This window comes from Saccopteryx bilineata, chromosome 4 (genome assembly GCF_036850765.1).
Source record: "Saccopteryx bilineata isolate mSacBil1 chromosome 4, mSacBil1_pri_phased_curated, whole genome shotgun sequence".
Taxonomy (NCBI): domain Eukaryota; kingdom Metazoa; phylum Chordata; class Mammalia; order Chiroptera; family Emballonuridae; genus Saccopteryx; species Saccopteryx bilineata.
Genome location: NC_089493.1, coordinates 75,661,686 through 75,677,387, shown reverse-complemented (window position 1 = coordinate 75,677,387; position 15,702 = coordinate 75,661,686).

Genomic DNA, 15,702 nt, shown 5'->3' with positions numbered 1-15,702 from the left:
CCTGCCACACAACTGGAGCTCCACGGGGAGCTCTTTCCTTGCTCGCCATTGGGTCACCAGCAGCTGGCTCGTGCCTGGTCTATAGCAGGCACTCATCATATTATTTGTTGAATAAATGAAAACTTAAAAACCTTGAGATTAAGTATGCTAGTGGTCAATTATGGCACGAGTTTTTTGCAAAAGGACTAGCCACTTAATCATTCCGAAAACATGTACAGAGCACCTGCCATGTGACATGTAGGTAATATGGGCAGGGGGCTTCTACAAAGATAAAGAAAACAGGGTCTCTGCCCTGCAAAATGAGTACAGGCTCGACCTCAGACCCACCCTCTGCTGGGGCAGCTCTGGTGTCTTACCTTGCTGTCCTCCCTGTGAAGGGAGCTGTTTCTCATGGTCTCAGCGTGAGGAAACCCCACGACGCACCCTAGCCCTCAACATTAGAAGAACAGATGCAACCATCCTAAGTAATCGCTCGCGTGGTTGTAAATTGTCTAAAGACTTGAGAGGCAGGAAGTTTCAGCACTGGGAGACAGCTCAGAGATGGCCGTACATGTCCATTCACCCTGGGCACCTAGCCATGAACACAGCTGTGCTGATTGAGGGACCTTGTGATTAGGAGAAGCCCTGACCTCTCTGTAGCTGAAAAGCTGGGGAGGGTTCAGTGAAGTGATACAACACCTCTGGAGGAACAGGAAGCTCAGAGTATCCAGTGAATGAGGACACTGTCCTGCGTACCCCACACACGTACACCACGCTGCCACCCTGCGTCCCACTGGGCCCTGGGCTCCCCATGCTTCTGAGAAGTCATGCTCCCCAGTGCGCAAGGGAGCTGAGGTCATTCTCCGCTTTCAACACAGTTCCTGAGTCACTGGCTGGGCCTAAGGAGGGGAAACCCAGCCTTGCTTGCTGCAACCACATAGTCTGGCTTCGCTGGCTCCGGAGATCCTCACTGTCCCTCGAAGCCTGCTAGTGCGAGCGGTCCAGGGCATCAATCAGACGGTGAAGCCAGGAGCCTCCTTCCTGCTCTGTTCCACAGAGCCTGCCGACTGGGATCTGTGGGCTGTGGGGTGTTTCCCCAGTCCTTTCCTGCTTGTGTCAAGTTTGCAGCCCACAAGCTGCCCACCCGGGATTCTCACATCATATGTCTTCACTGTGACCCAGAGAGCTTGGCTCCTTCATACTAAAAGCTGGGCGGCGCCCTGGAAAACTCATGGAATTTCCCCAAGAAGATGTCTTTGGCAACTGTAAAGCCACAGGAAGTTCATGACTGGTGAGATACCGAGAGAATTAGAGGGAGGAAGCGCAGCCCTGCCCACAATGTCTGGAGCTCTCCCTAGAGGACAGGAAAGCTCTGAGTCTCCACAAACAGGACCCGATCCAACCAGGGAACGTGTTGGTCACAGGTGGGTCTCCCCTTCTACACCTGACACAGAACTCCTCCACTTGGAGCAGGGGCCCCCAACCTTGGCTGTGCACTAGAATTCCTGGTGTTCAGGCTGCACACCAGGCCAACTGCATCAGAATCTCTGGGGTGGGGCCACGGTAGCATTAGTGATTTTTAAGCTCTCCAAGTTTTTGCAGACAGTTTTGAGGGCCGTTAAGAAAGTAAAACCCTTACACAGGCACACCTCGTATTGCCGGTTTGATTCTAGAATGCCACAATAAAACAAGTTGTGATCTTTTTGCTGGTGAAGGGTGTTGACTTCAATTTTTAAAAATTGTGGCACACAGTAAAATGAGGTAGGCTTGTAGCAGATCTTTCTGTTTGGGGGTGTAGGGCCTGGGGCAGCCTGTGTTCAAATCCTGCCTCTGTTACTAGCTGTGCCATCACAAGTCTCTCCACTTCAAAAAGCATCAATTTCCATATCTGTAAAGGGAAAATAATAATGAAAGTGCCTGCCTTGTAGAGCCCGTGTGGGGTTAAATGTGATGACCTGCTCCTAACAGCTGTGGTCAGTGTGGGCTATTCCCTTATAATCTGTACTCTTCGCCGCCTTGTCTGTGCCTCTGAAACACTGACTTCCTGTGTCAGCTCCAGCTCTGAGTCCCCAGGACTCTGTGTATACAGTGCCTCGTACTCAATAAATACTTGTTGAATAAATGAGTCGGAAAGGGATCCTTGTGTAATATTAAAACTTGCTCCTAATTTAGCTCTGCAAAAAATCCAGAGTCCATATATTAATTTCTTTTAGCAATGTATTCCCTTTTTTATGAGTGTCTACGTGTGCTGGGCTGTACGAATTTGAAGATAAAGGCACTATTGCTGTCGTCGAGGGGTTGAGAGTCTAGTGGGGACAGACCCGTGATCTTGTATTTTCTTTATTATGCGACAAAGTTGGCACAGAAGCACTTCGGGCACACTGAGGAAGAGGAGGGGGGAGGGAAACAGTCACACGGAGGATGGCAGATGACCTTTTTGAACTTGTCATATGAGGAAGCAGGGAAGGGCATTTGAGGCAGTGGGAAGAGCACCCACAAAGCTGAGAGGCCGAGAGGGTGTGGGGCAATGTGAGGACGGGGTGATGGGCAGAAAGGAGCGTGGGGTCCAGAGCGGAGGGACATGGGGCTGGGCAGACACACCCAGGTTCCCAGCACCGCAGGTTGTGGCCGTGTGGGGCAGGCTGGAGGGCGGGGCTGAAAGGCTGGGCTTCATCCTGTCCTGTTTGTGAGCCAGGAAGATAAAGGAACACACCTGTGCTTGGTTTCCTTCTTTAAGGCTGGCCTGGCAGACGCTCCTCGCCCGGGCGACTCCCGACGCCTGTCACCGTGCTGTGTCCTCTTCCTGGTCCTTGCCTAGGAGAGGCCCGTCAAACTGGGCCAAGCTTTGTCCCCACTTCCGGGGCAGAAGGGCAGACGAATGAGAGGGGGAGTGGAGGAGGTGCAGTGGGGGTGGCAGTGATCCCTGTGCATTTCATTTGTAACTTTCCAGTTTAAACCAGCTGGGAAGGTTGGGGCAGCTTAGGAAAAGCAGGCCACAGCAGGGCTCGGCAGAAGGGCCCCAGCTGACCAAGGGTCAGGCCTGCCTTTTCTGTTTGTTTTAAAGCATGACTGGTACTTGGGCACTTAATTCCCTCTCAGGACCCTAGTTTTATCACCTGTGAAATGAAAAGGAATGGATCAGGTGATCTTCCAACTCCGTGATTCCCAGGAATGAGGACGCTCAGGGTAGAGTGTGGGTTTTTGTGGATTAGCTGCTGAGGGTGAGGTCCCCCAGACAGAACAGAGCCTTCTTCCAGATGAGACAGAAGGCTTCTCGGAGTAGGTGGATGACAGGGCTGCTCCCTACTTAATCTCTGCTGCTCCTAGACCTGGCCTCAGCCACAGCGCAGGCAGCCACCCCTTTCCCAGGTGAGACTCGTGGACCGTAGGAGTCAGGGAGAGAGCGTCCCAGAATCTCAGCAAGGCTTGGGTCTGGCTGCTGCACCCGCACCTTATGGATTCCGTACCTCTGCCCCCAGCAATAGGTAGCCCAGAAGAGCCAAGTCTGGGGGCCGATACCAGGCTCCAGGGGTGGGTGGGTGGTGTTAGTGGGAGGTCAGTCAGGGCTTTTGGACTGAGAGCCCAGTAGAGATGTGAGGGCAGCCAGGTCCACCTCACACTGGTGGCCACACCGTCCCCCAGGGACCTGGAGACTAGCCCCTCTCCACACACTCGAGTCACAGTCACCTGAAAGCTGTCAGGTTCACAAGCATCCTCCTTTGAGGACGTATTCCTCTGCACCTTTGTTGGCACTCAGCTCCAGCCTTTTCTGCGTAAGTGAAATAGATGTAAATAATTATACAATTCTTTTTTTTTAAATGCAAATGCTCGCACATGGAGTATGAGTACCTCGCAGTCATTCACACTACAAACATTTGCTGAGGGTTTAGTTTGAGTCCCGCGTGGGTCTGGGGGACACAGTGCCTGTCCCTGCGCTCCCACAGCAGTGAGAGCAGGATCCCATGGGATCAGCCAGGAGGTTCAGGGGAGCCCCTCAGGAGGAGAGAGCCTGGATGGCAGCTTAGGAGAGGGAGCAGTCCAGGCAGGGCTGGAAGGCTGATGCTGCGAAGAGCTGATTGTGGTTGCAAGGAGTTGATTGTGGTAGGAGCAAGGAGTTGACAAGAAAATGATCCTTTTGTACTCATCAAATAATTATTTGCATATCACTTAATATGTGTGTCCCCTGCTGGACCACGAGTCCAGGAGAGGGGATGGTGTGTATTATGCTCTTGCAGGATTTCTGTACTCGCACAATGTCTCCAGCACATAGTGTTCAGTTAAGTTGGTGTTAAGTATACAAATAAATGAGAAATAATTCTTGTGTTAATGTGAGTTTGATCAGAAAGGGCTGTGACGCCTTGCTGACGGGTTTGGGTGTTATCCTGAGGGCAATGGGAACCACAGAGGGTTTGAAGTAAGGGAATGACTTGGCCAGTCTTGTGCTCTGGGAATCCCCTGTTGGCTTTGGTGTGGAGAGCTGGAGACAGAGGTCCAGGGAGCAGAGGGTGGTGACCTAAACTCAAGCTGTGGCTGTGGAGCTAAGGGGGCCGCACAGATCTGAGAGTTTAAGATGTGCTCCAGGGGTCCAGGGACTGTGTGGACATAAGAGTGAGAGGGACTGAGGCACAAGAAGGATGCTGAGTCTTCCGGTTTGGCGGGTTTACCACCAAGGTAAGGGCCTATTGGACCGTGTACTCATTCCATTGTGGGCCTTACCTTGGGGGTGTTGTTTCGATCCATCCTCTATGTGACTGACACCTAGTAGGTGTGAGTCTCAGGGCCAGGGCCGGGCCCTCCTCATCTTTGCATCCCTGGTGCCTGGCACAGTGCACCAGCAACTGCTTAGTACAGGGGTCCCCAAACTTTTTACACAGGGGGCCAGTTCACTGTCCCTCAGACAATTGGAGGGCTGGATATAAAAAAAACAACAACTATGAACAAATCCCTATGCACACTGCCCATATCTTATTTTAAAGTAAAAAAACAAAACGGGAACAAATACAATATTTAAAATAAAGAACAAGTAAATTTAAATCAACAAACTGACCAGTATTTCAATGGGAACTATGGGCCTGCTTTTGGCTAATGAGATAGTCAATGTCCGGTTCCGTATTTGTCACTGCTAGCCGTAACAAGTGATATGACATGCTTCCGGAGCCGTGACGCATGCGTCCTGAGTCACCAGAAGTAGTACTGTATGTGAGCAACGCTGCGTTTTGCGGCACTGCCACATATAGTACTCTAGGACCTCTCACTGACCACCAGTGAAAGAGGTACCCCTTCCAGAAGTGTGACGGGGGCCACATGCGGCCTGCGGGCCGTAGTTTGGGGACCCCTAGCTTAGTACATCTTTAATGGGTAAAATTATGATTGAAAATTTTATCTAAAACTTTGAGAGTGGGTAATATTATTATTTAATAAATGCAGTGTCATAGGCATCTTTCACATGAAAGAAAACGTATTTTACTTTGAGAAGCAGTGGTCAGAGGCCTGGGGGGGTGGATTCAGGAGGGGAGTAGGAGGCGAGGGGGGCTCCCCTGAGCAGTGAGGGCAGCTGTACACAGGAGGCCTTCCAGGTTTGGCAGTGGGCTCACTGCTGCCTCTCCCCAAGGTGGGAGCTGTGGGAACAGCAGGTTTGGAAGACTAGGTGATAAGTTTGGGTACCTGTGGGACATCCCACTCAAGATAGAAACTGGTGTGTCACCAGCAATAGAAGATTCTGGAAACCTTAGGTGTGAGTAAGAAGACGCAGAGCAAGCATGTGGCAGGATATGGAGAGGAGGGCTGGGATGCCCCAGAGAAAAGCACTTTCAAGGAGCAGGCAGAAGAGTGAGTCAGGGAGGACTGGGGCTACCTCAGGACAGTGAGGCCTGTGACCTCCTTCCTGTCTGCCCCCTTCACCCTGCTCCTCCGGGCACTGGCGTCAGTGGGAAGCACCAGCACTGGGCAGCCTGCACGGAATCCCAGCGTCAGAGAGTTCAGCTCTGTGTGCTCGGCTCACTTCTCCTTCGTGGTCACAAGAACGCAACACTCTGGTTTTCCCTCTGTGTCTTCACAAGGCTGGTTTCCTGCATGGCTAGACTCTCTCTTCAGCTCAGTCACTTAACTTATTTCATTTCTGCTTAGTACCTTCCACACCCTGGCTATTCTCCACTGAATTCCTCCAGATAGTTCCGCCCACCCACGGGTGAGCCAGGCTCTCCCCGCTGTGCCTTGGCTGGAGTTAAGGGTGTTGGCTGGTCTGGCTGAGATGGTCCTGAGCGGGTGGAACACCAGGCTGGCCGTCCTGTCCTCCCGGCCACCTTGCATCCAGGAACCCTTACTGGGCGAGGCACGCTGGTGGGCCAGCAAGTATAACAGGCACTTGGGGCAAAAAGCCCCGATTGGTAGCATTTATTGATTTTCATGGTATAAATATTCCTGTTGTTTCCATTTCAGGTAGCCAGCCATGAGTCACTGAATTCAGACTTGGGAAGGCTATACTAAAAGGCAGAAACTGAGAGCCAAACTGAACATATGAGGCTAATGTGTTCCAAAAGGAAATTTTATTTGAAAAATCCCTGGGTGCAAGAGGGCTGAAACTAATAGGGTGTCAGCCCCGAGCTGTGGGAGGGAACATTAGATATAAGGGCTGGGCGCGGATTAGCATGTCTTGGTTTATAGTCTTGGTCACTGACTTGATGAGTGGGAGGTAGGAACTTTCAGCTGCAGAAACACCTCCTTTGCAAATTCTTCTGATGGAGCACAGGCCTAATCCGGGTGGTCCTATCTGGTGTCCTTGGTAAATCTTCAAGACAGCCAGGGTCAGGTACCTCCCAGGAACAGCTGGGTCCTGGAGCCCCTGGGAATTATTTGTGAAAATTTTCACAGGGATTCTGTTTTGTTTAGGCTACAAAGTAAAGATTTAGGATTCGTGATATAAGTTTCTAATTCACTTACAGGCTTTAACTTTCCACAGTAAATCCTGTGGCTAGGCTTTTTAAACAACTATTGTGATTTAAACTCTCCTAATTGTCAGGTCCCTCCCCAATGCAAGCTTTTCCTGACATTCCTGCAAAGGTAAACTTTTTGCTACATTTCAAATTAAATGCCAGGAAGCCATTAAGAGAGAGAATAGCAAGCAGGTTAACTACAACCTCACAGTGGGGAACGAGAATGTTCTGTTTCCAGCCCTTCTTCCTTTGGGCCTCATTGTTCTTGGGATGGTAGCTGAGTAGCCATTTTATCTATCATATACTATCCTATTTTCTCCACAAAGAGACAGTAGGTATGGATAGCCTCGAGACAATATATAATTATAAAATGTAGGAAAAAAAAGAAAAAGAAAGTATTCAGTTTTGAGTATTTATTGCTTTTTAAAAACATAACATTTTCTTGTAAGTTTAAAATTTGAAAATTTAATGGCTGTTTAACAGCTGATTTGCAAACTCCTAACAGTGTAACAATTAGCTTACAAATAGCGGTACAAGCTAGCTCTGCAAACCACCGAGTGCCGCCTGAGCCAGGAGAAAGGGGGAAACTCCAAACACCAAGTTGAGGGGATGACATTTACACTGATGAGCGCTCTCACCCGGCATCCTTCCCTACCCCAGGCTCTGGGCACTGTCAGTCTGGCAGGTGATGGGCAGCACGCTCAGCATCCCCGTTTGTAGTCAGACCCAGGAGAAGCAGAGCCGGGCCCTGGGTACCCCCTCCCACCTGGCAGACATGCACTTTCCTGTGTCTGCCCTGTCCTCAGCCTGTGGGCACCTGTCCTGGCAACCCCCAGAACTGGGAATTTTAGTAGTGTAATGTCTTTCACCTTCTGAAGGTGTGAAATCCAGTGAGGAACTTCCACAGTGCTCAGAGAGTGGTTTACCTGATCATCCCCAATGAAAGAAACAAAAGAGAAAAAGCCTCTTGCTGAGCCTTTATTGCCATGTGCTGCAAGGGGTGGGGGTAGTGCTGGGTCAAAACAGATGTGAGACGGAAGAGAGCTTCAGGGGTGCAAGTCAGCCTGGGCTCGTTTCTGAACAGTGAGAAGGAAAAGCACTGATAAGATCATTTGACACATTCTAAATGAGCCAGTCTCTTTGCTAGGTCTTGGGAATAACAGAGGTGGTGGGTGGCCCACAGCAGTGAAACTCTGGCTTGATTTTCTGTTGATGATCATGGTAAAGGTCTCCTCCCCACACCCCAAATATGCCTCAGGCCTTGGTTTCGGTCTTTCCTTCAACTGAAGGATCCTCCACCTTGCTCATAATCATAGCTGATCACAAACTAACCCATCACACCAGGCCCCTCCCAGCTCCCTCCTGGAGTTGCTATTACTACTTGTAGTACAACTGAAAGACCCTTGGGGGTCTTTCTTTGATTGAGGGGCTTATGTGCTCTGATTCTAAACTCAGGAAGCTTGGACATTTTCACTCATTCATTCATTCATTCATTCAGTGGGAAGGAAAGCTGGGGAGGAGGAAGGAAAATGAAATGTTTTATTAGTGCCAGCTCGGGGGTATCCACCCTGAGTCTGTTACAAAACAGAAAGAGTTCATCCACCCAGCACTGGCAGTGCCAAACACGAGACAGAGAACTGCAGTGGAGAAAGACGATTTTATTGTGAATGGCGCCACCCAGGAGAACAGGAACATGATGCTCAAAACCCCAAATTCCTGGATGGTGTGTTGGTTACAGGTTATACAGGGCTAAATCACAAGACACCATGAGTTAGGGGTTCAGGGTCATGCTGGGAGCTGATTGGCCATAGGTGGGGTAATAAATCATTTCTTCAGAACTTGAGGACAGCTCAGCTCTGAGGTCCGTACTGTTGTCCCTCTGTCTGATTTCAAGGAAAAGTAGCTTTAGGACTCACAAACTGAAACATAACTTAGGTCAAGATGTTATCTTTAGTTTGCCGGACAGTGTGACTATTAGTCACAGGCCTGAGCTACTGTCTTCTGCTGCCTCAGGGTTTGCTGATTATCCAGGGTAAAGGCTCAGTTTCTTATGGGTATCTGTCTAGCTATCTATCTACAGGTTACTTCTAGAGCTAGAATTTAAAACTGAATTTAATCAAAGTCATAAGGACCCTCGGTTTTAATTCCTCCCTTTCTTTTGATCATTCCTCAGTATGGAGGGGGAAGGGCCAAAGACCACTGGCTGTCTCCTGATGAAAAGGGGCAGAGTGTGAGATTAGAGGAGTGAAACTCTTACATTCAATTGAAAATATTCTTTAGTTCCTGTTTACTGTGAATACTCTGTACCACCATAATGTTTGCTTTTTCCTTGGGATCCCTGCTTTTAGTCCTAAAGATGAGATATTTAGTCAAAAACATACAGCCTCTAACAGTTAGAAAACCAAATACGGTAAGGATGATTAATATAACGCAACCCAGTAATAACCCACAAAATGGGCCTCCCATTCCAGAAAAGAGATCGTCTACGTCTTTCTCACAACTTGTAGCTAGGTAGCCTTTTGCATAATTCTATTTATCTGAGTGTTAATTTCCCCAGAGATATTAGTGTAGGCATAGCATGTTCTGTTAACTACCGTATGAACTCCTCCTTTTGCCAGCTAGTAATAGAAAGCAATCCTGTTGTCTAAGGATCCACATGCCGTGGGCTCTAAGGTAGTCTGTGGGAATCTTAGAGCTTGAACAGAACAGTGGAACAAACGGCTGACTGTACAGAGTCAATTCATAATAGCAGGTATTTAATGAGAGCTATGTCTATGAAAATGAAAAGAAAACAAAGGTTAATGGTCAGAGTAAATTATAAACCAACTTCTGAGTTTGTAAGACTGTCAGTTGAGATTTGCAGATGAAAACTGCAAGCATTTTTCTAGTTTGAAAAGTCTCTGATGATGCCATCAGGTGCTCAGGTGGCCTCTCTGCATGACTTACTCACCATCGGTCACTGAGACTGTTTCAGCATGAGCTGTTGTGGTGACTTCCTGAATTTATATCGAGTCGTCCATCTTTAGCTTGCGTGGTGCTGGAAGAAGGCAGTTTTACTTCTCAATGATTCCTAGTCAAAGCATGGCAGAAAATTGGAAGCATGTTTGGAGAGTCATAAGCAGATATTAGAGGAAGATAGAATAATTAGGATCCAATCTAGTTTACATGTAGAAAACAAAACAGAACCAATCGACAATGAACAACACTAATAGCCACAAAGATAGATCATAGATTTTATTGAAACGTAATTTTTCTACCTAAAATCAGCTCCATTTTTTTTTTTTACCAAAGAGCCAAATTAAGACTAATTTATCTGTAAAAATGTCTAATTTCAATAAACTTGGCCTCATTATTTATATAAGTCCAGCAAAAATGTTAATTAGCTATACTGGCACTTTAAAATCTGCTTTGCTGGAATCTTTCATGAGAAATCTTCAGCTTGAATTAGAAAGGCCTCTCAAGGCCAGAAAAGCCAAAGCAAGGACTTGCCATCAGATGTTTCCTGCAATTCCTATAGGTTTTGGGTGAGTCCCTCTCTTCATGAGGTCCCCAAAATATCTCAAGTTTTCTGCTCATGCCAAAAATGACATTCTTTAAACCATGAAAACTTGGCCCTGGCTGGTTGGCTGTGGTAGAGCATCGGCCTGGCATGTGGAAGTCCTGGGTTTGATTCCCAGTCAGGGGACACAGGAGAAGTGCCCATCTGCTTCTCCACACTTCCCCTCTCACTTCTCTCTCCCTCTCTTTTCTCCTCTGCTCCTACAGCCATAGCTCAATTGGAGCAAGTTGACCCTGGGCACTGAAGATGGCTCCATGGCCTCTGCCTCAGGCACTAAAAAACTGACTGTAGTTGCTACTGAGCAAAGGCCCTAGATGGGCAGAGCGTCACCCCCTAGTGGGCTTGCTGGGTGGATCCCAGGCAGGACGCATGTGGGAGTCTGTCTCTACTCCTCTCCCTAAATAAATTAATTAAAACAAAAACAAAAACAAAAACATGTAAGCTTAACCCATGTAAGCGAGGTACCTGGCCAATATATCCACGAGTTTTTATTGGCATTCATAAATCAATCTTAATTCCTTAAAGCTGTGTGGTCATATCCAAGCCTATGCATTTCTCTCAAACATGACATTCTAACCAAAGGTTTGATAATAACAACCGGTTTTTAATTATATCCTGTTATAAAGAGAATATATTCTTTTTTTTTTTAAGTGAGAAAAAGGGAGATAGAAAGATTCCAGAATACTTCCCAACCGGGATCCACCAGGCAACCCACCGTCTGGGGCCAATGCTCAGACCAACTGAGCTATCCTCAGTGCCTGGGGCTGACGCTCGAACTAATTGATCCACTGGCTACAAGAGGGGAAAAGAGAGAGAAGGGGAAGAGGGATGGTAAGAGAAACAGGCAATCATTTCTCTTGTGTGCTCTGACTGGATAGTGAAACCAAGACATCCGCATGCCAGGCCAGTGCTCTGTCCACTGAACCAACCAGACAAGAGAATACATTCTTATTAACCTGTGCAAATAATCACATTGCCACAAAAATAAAAATACTCCATTATTAAGAGTTTTAGATTTCTGCTTATATGTGGAATCTACCAAAATAAATGAACAAACAAAACAGAAACAGACTTACAGGTACAGAGAAGAGAGTGGTTGGGGGAACAGGCGGAAAAATGTGAAGGGATCAAGAAGTACTAATAGGTAGCTACAAGAGAGGCGTGGGGATGTGACGTACAGCACAGGGAATATAGTCAATAATATTGTAATAACTAAAATGTTTCAATTCTGTTTACAAAAATATAATTTATCAAATTGCTAAGTCATAGCAGTTAAAAAAAGTTTCCTTTTATCTGAAAATCAAAAGATTTTTTAAAAATCAGCAATATTTTAAACAAAAATTCATAAAAAATATAATCATACTCAGTTCACTCAGTGCCATATAATCAATTCTTGTTTATCTTGATCATTTGCCAGCATTTATTTGTTTGAGTTCTATAAATCTTTATCCATTTTAAAGGTATGATCCAAAAGTTTATTCTTAAATAGACCTGCATTTTGGAATGAATCGGAGTCTTCTCTATCTTTCTAAGGAGGAAACATATTTGCAAATTATCAGAATACAATAATGATTATAAATGACAAAAAGTTAAAATGATGTGGTCATAGATTTATTATAATACAATCAACAAACTTATTTCTCTCTGCAACATAACACGTAAGAAAGTAACTAGAATTACAAGTGAAAATATATCAGGACATTGCAAACTCTTAGAGATTATAATCTCTTGAAAATTCATCTTTAGTAATAAGAATATATGCATACAAATACATCATAATTATTTCTTTATTTGACAAAGCTTCCCATGTAATTTTAGTATATCAAATAGGCCTAATTTGTTTAAATTTTCTGAGAGAGAGAGAGAGAGAGAGAGAGAGTCATTGTAAGCAAATCTTCCAGAGCCCAGTGGAATAACCAAAGGCCATTTATAGGTTAAAATAAGTCTCCTTTTACATTCAGAACCCTGGGAAGTTCATCAAACATGCTTGACCAAAAGGATTCTATATCACTATAAAAAAATATTAAATTACCTATTTACTTAAAGTAAAAGTAAAAGGTGTCAGACAAGTACAGGTTACCTGTTACTATCAAAACCTTAGCTCTTAAGATGGAGAAGATTTTTTTTTAGTAAGTAATTAAGTACCTGATTAAGACAATATAAGACACAAAACTATTTTAAAAAGTTTTTTTGTTATTAATTTTAATGGGGTGACATTGATAAATCAGGGTACATATGTTCAGAGAAAACATTTCCAGGTTATTTTGACATTTGATTATGTTGCATACCCATCACCCAAAGTCAAATTGTTTTCCATCACTTTCTATCTGGTTTTCTTTGTGCCCCTCTCCTCCCCTCCCTCTCTCCCCCCTCCATAACCCCCACATTCTTGTCCATGTCTCTGAGTCTCATTTTTATGTCCCACCTATGTATGGAATCATATAGTTCTTAGTTTTTTCTGATTTACTTATTTCACTCAGTATAATGTTATCAAGGTCCATTCATGTTGTTGTAAATGATCCAATGTCATCATTTCTTATGGCTGAGTAGTATTCCATAGTATATATGTACCAAAGCTTTTTAATCCACTCGTCCACTAATGGACAGAAAACTATTTTCATAAAATATAGAATCCTTGCTTTTTAGGTAGAAAACGTCTCACAGTATCTTGTTTGAAGCAGAATAATATAGGAAAACTTTGTTCTTTTGAAAGTATAAAAGAAAACCAAACTCCAATTCTATATTAGCTTACTTTAGGTACTTGAATTAACTTACTCTATCAAATTTATTTAAATCTTATCCAGCCTGACCATACAGAAAATTTCTTTCTCAGAATTCCTTTTTCACAAAACTTATAATTTTCCTAGGCTTCCTTAGTTTGTCTCTACTTACTCATTCAGAAATAATCAACTTTATTTTAGGATAACCACTTTCTCTTAATTCCTTCAAAAATGTATTTCTATACACTATACCTTCCTTCACTGAAAACACACATCATTTCCTTTTATATTAGTTATAATTCATAACCCTTAGAATCTTAATTTTTACTAATTAAAATGTAAACAATCAGTATTTAAATTTTTTTTATTTATTCATTTTAGAGAAGAGAGAGAGAGAGAAGGGGGAGGAGCAGCAGGAAGCATCAACTCCCATATATGCCTTGACTGGGAAAGCGTAGGGTTTTGAACCAGCGACCTCAGCGTTCCAGGTCAATACTTTATTCACTGCGCCACCACAGGTCAGGCAACAATCAACATTCTTTATTATTATTTTCCTTTTTTTTGAGAGAGAGAGACAGAAGGGAGAGAGAAGAGAAGCATCAATTCATAGCTGCATCACTTTAGTTGTTCATTGATTGCTTCTCATACATGCCTTGCCCTGGGAGGCTCCAGCTGAGCCAGTGACCCCTTGCTCAAACCAACAATCTTGGGCTCAAGGCAGCAACCCACTGAGACCTCAGTGTCCCAGGGCAATGCTGTATCTACTGCACCACCACCAGTCAGGCCACGTTCTTTAGATTAGCAAATTTATGAATCTATTTCATAAACTTTAGAAATGTATGTTCTTTTACTGGCAAAGCACAAAAACATTTTTGTTAACAGATGTAAATTTATTTTTTAGTGTCTCTAATAAGAGGTCAAAAGTAGGTCAACATAGACTTGTTTAGCAATTAATGTTTCATGTTATTTGGAAATATATAGATATTTAATAATGTTTATCTTTTAACTCAGTAAAATTCTAAAGTTTCAAGTTACCAAAGAGACTTAGAAAACCATTTAGAACACATATAATATAATTATTGCTGAAGTTAAACTAAAAAATTTAATCTCATTTACATTTATTTAATTTACTTGCTCCTAATAATCAACTTCAGATTACTTATAAAAATTTTAGCATGCCCCATTATATCTCTTGCTGAAAAATTTTGTAATTGAGATAACATGAACTTATTTGACTAATAAACCCAGTTAAAATAAAAGTATTATTTAGTGCTGATAATTTTAAAGATATGCCCATTCAACCAAACCAAACTCAGAACCAGCTTTAATATCAAATATTTCCCCAAATCATGTGATTTGGAAAAGCATTTGGATCGGTCTGCTCTATTTTTGATAATTCTCATACAAACACTAGTTTGTTTAAGCCAGTTTAGTATTACAAATTAGCAATACTGTTTGGGGGTAGAAATATGCTATATCTAGAACATACATAGATGTATATAAACAAACAGATAAACATACACAGTGAGCTCATAGCCTTCATTTTAAATCACTAGCTTTTGTGTCCCAGATATGATTCAAACACCAGAGGAAAAACTGGATCCAGATTATGTTTCTGGTAGGTAGACTAATTTAAGATTTTGCTCAGATGACCAAGCTTTGAATGCTATAAAAGAAATAACATCAAGCCCTGGCTGGTTGGCTCAGCGGTAGAGTGTCAGACCAGTGTGTGAAGGTCCTAGGTTCGATTCCCAGTCAGGGCACACAGGAGAGGCTCCCATCTGTTTCTCTACCCTTCCCCCTCTCCTTTCTCTCTATCTCGCTCTTCCCCTCCCGTAGCCAAGGCTCCACTGGAGCAAAGTTGGCCCGGGCACTGAGGATGGCTCTATGACCTCTGCCTCAGGCACTAGAATGGCTCCAGTTGCAACAGAGCAATGCTGCAGATGGGCAGAGCATCACTTCCTGGTGGGCTTGCCCGGTGGATCCCTGTCTGGTGCATGCGGGAGTCTGTCTCTCTGCCTCCCTGCTTCTAGCTTTGGAAAAATACAAAAAAAGGAGGGAAAGGAAAAAACAACAAAAACAAATAACATTGACAACATATCTCACTCCCATTCATATGTCCCTCCCACCCCCAAACATATAATAACTTTCAGGTTCAATTTGCCAGATTTAGACCAAATTTAAAATTGATATCAAATTAAAAACAAAATTCCACTGCTGGGTTGAGACACAGACTCAAGAAATAACAGATGCAGTTCCAATAATCAATCCTAGTTTCTAGTTGTAACCTCTCAGGGCCCTTTCCCTAACAGGACCTCATAAGGGGAGGGAGAGACCCAAAGAGGTCAAATGTATCCCTCAGGACCCAACCAAAAGTATGGCGGGGTGTCCCGGAGTTATCACCCACGAGGTTACTCACTAACAGATGTCTTCTAAAGCAAGTGCCCCATTTCTCTCACTGCAAAATGAAAGCATTGTTTTTTGTTTTTAATTTTTTAATTGATTGATTTTA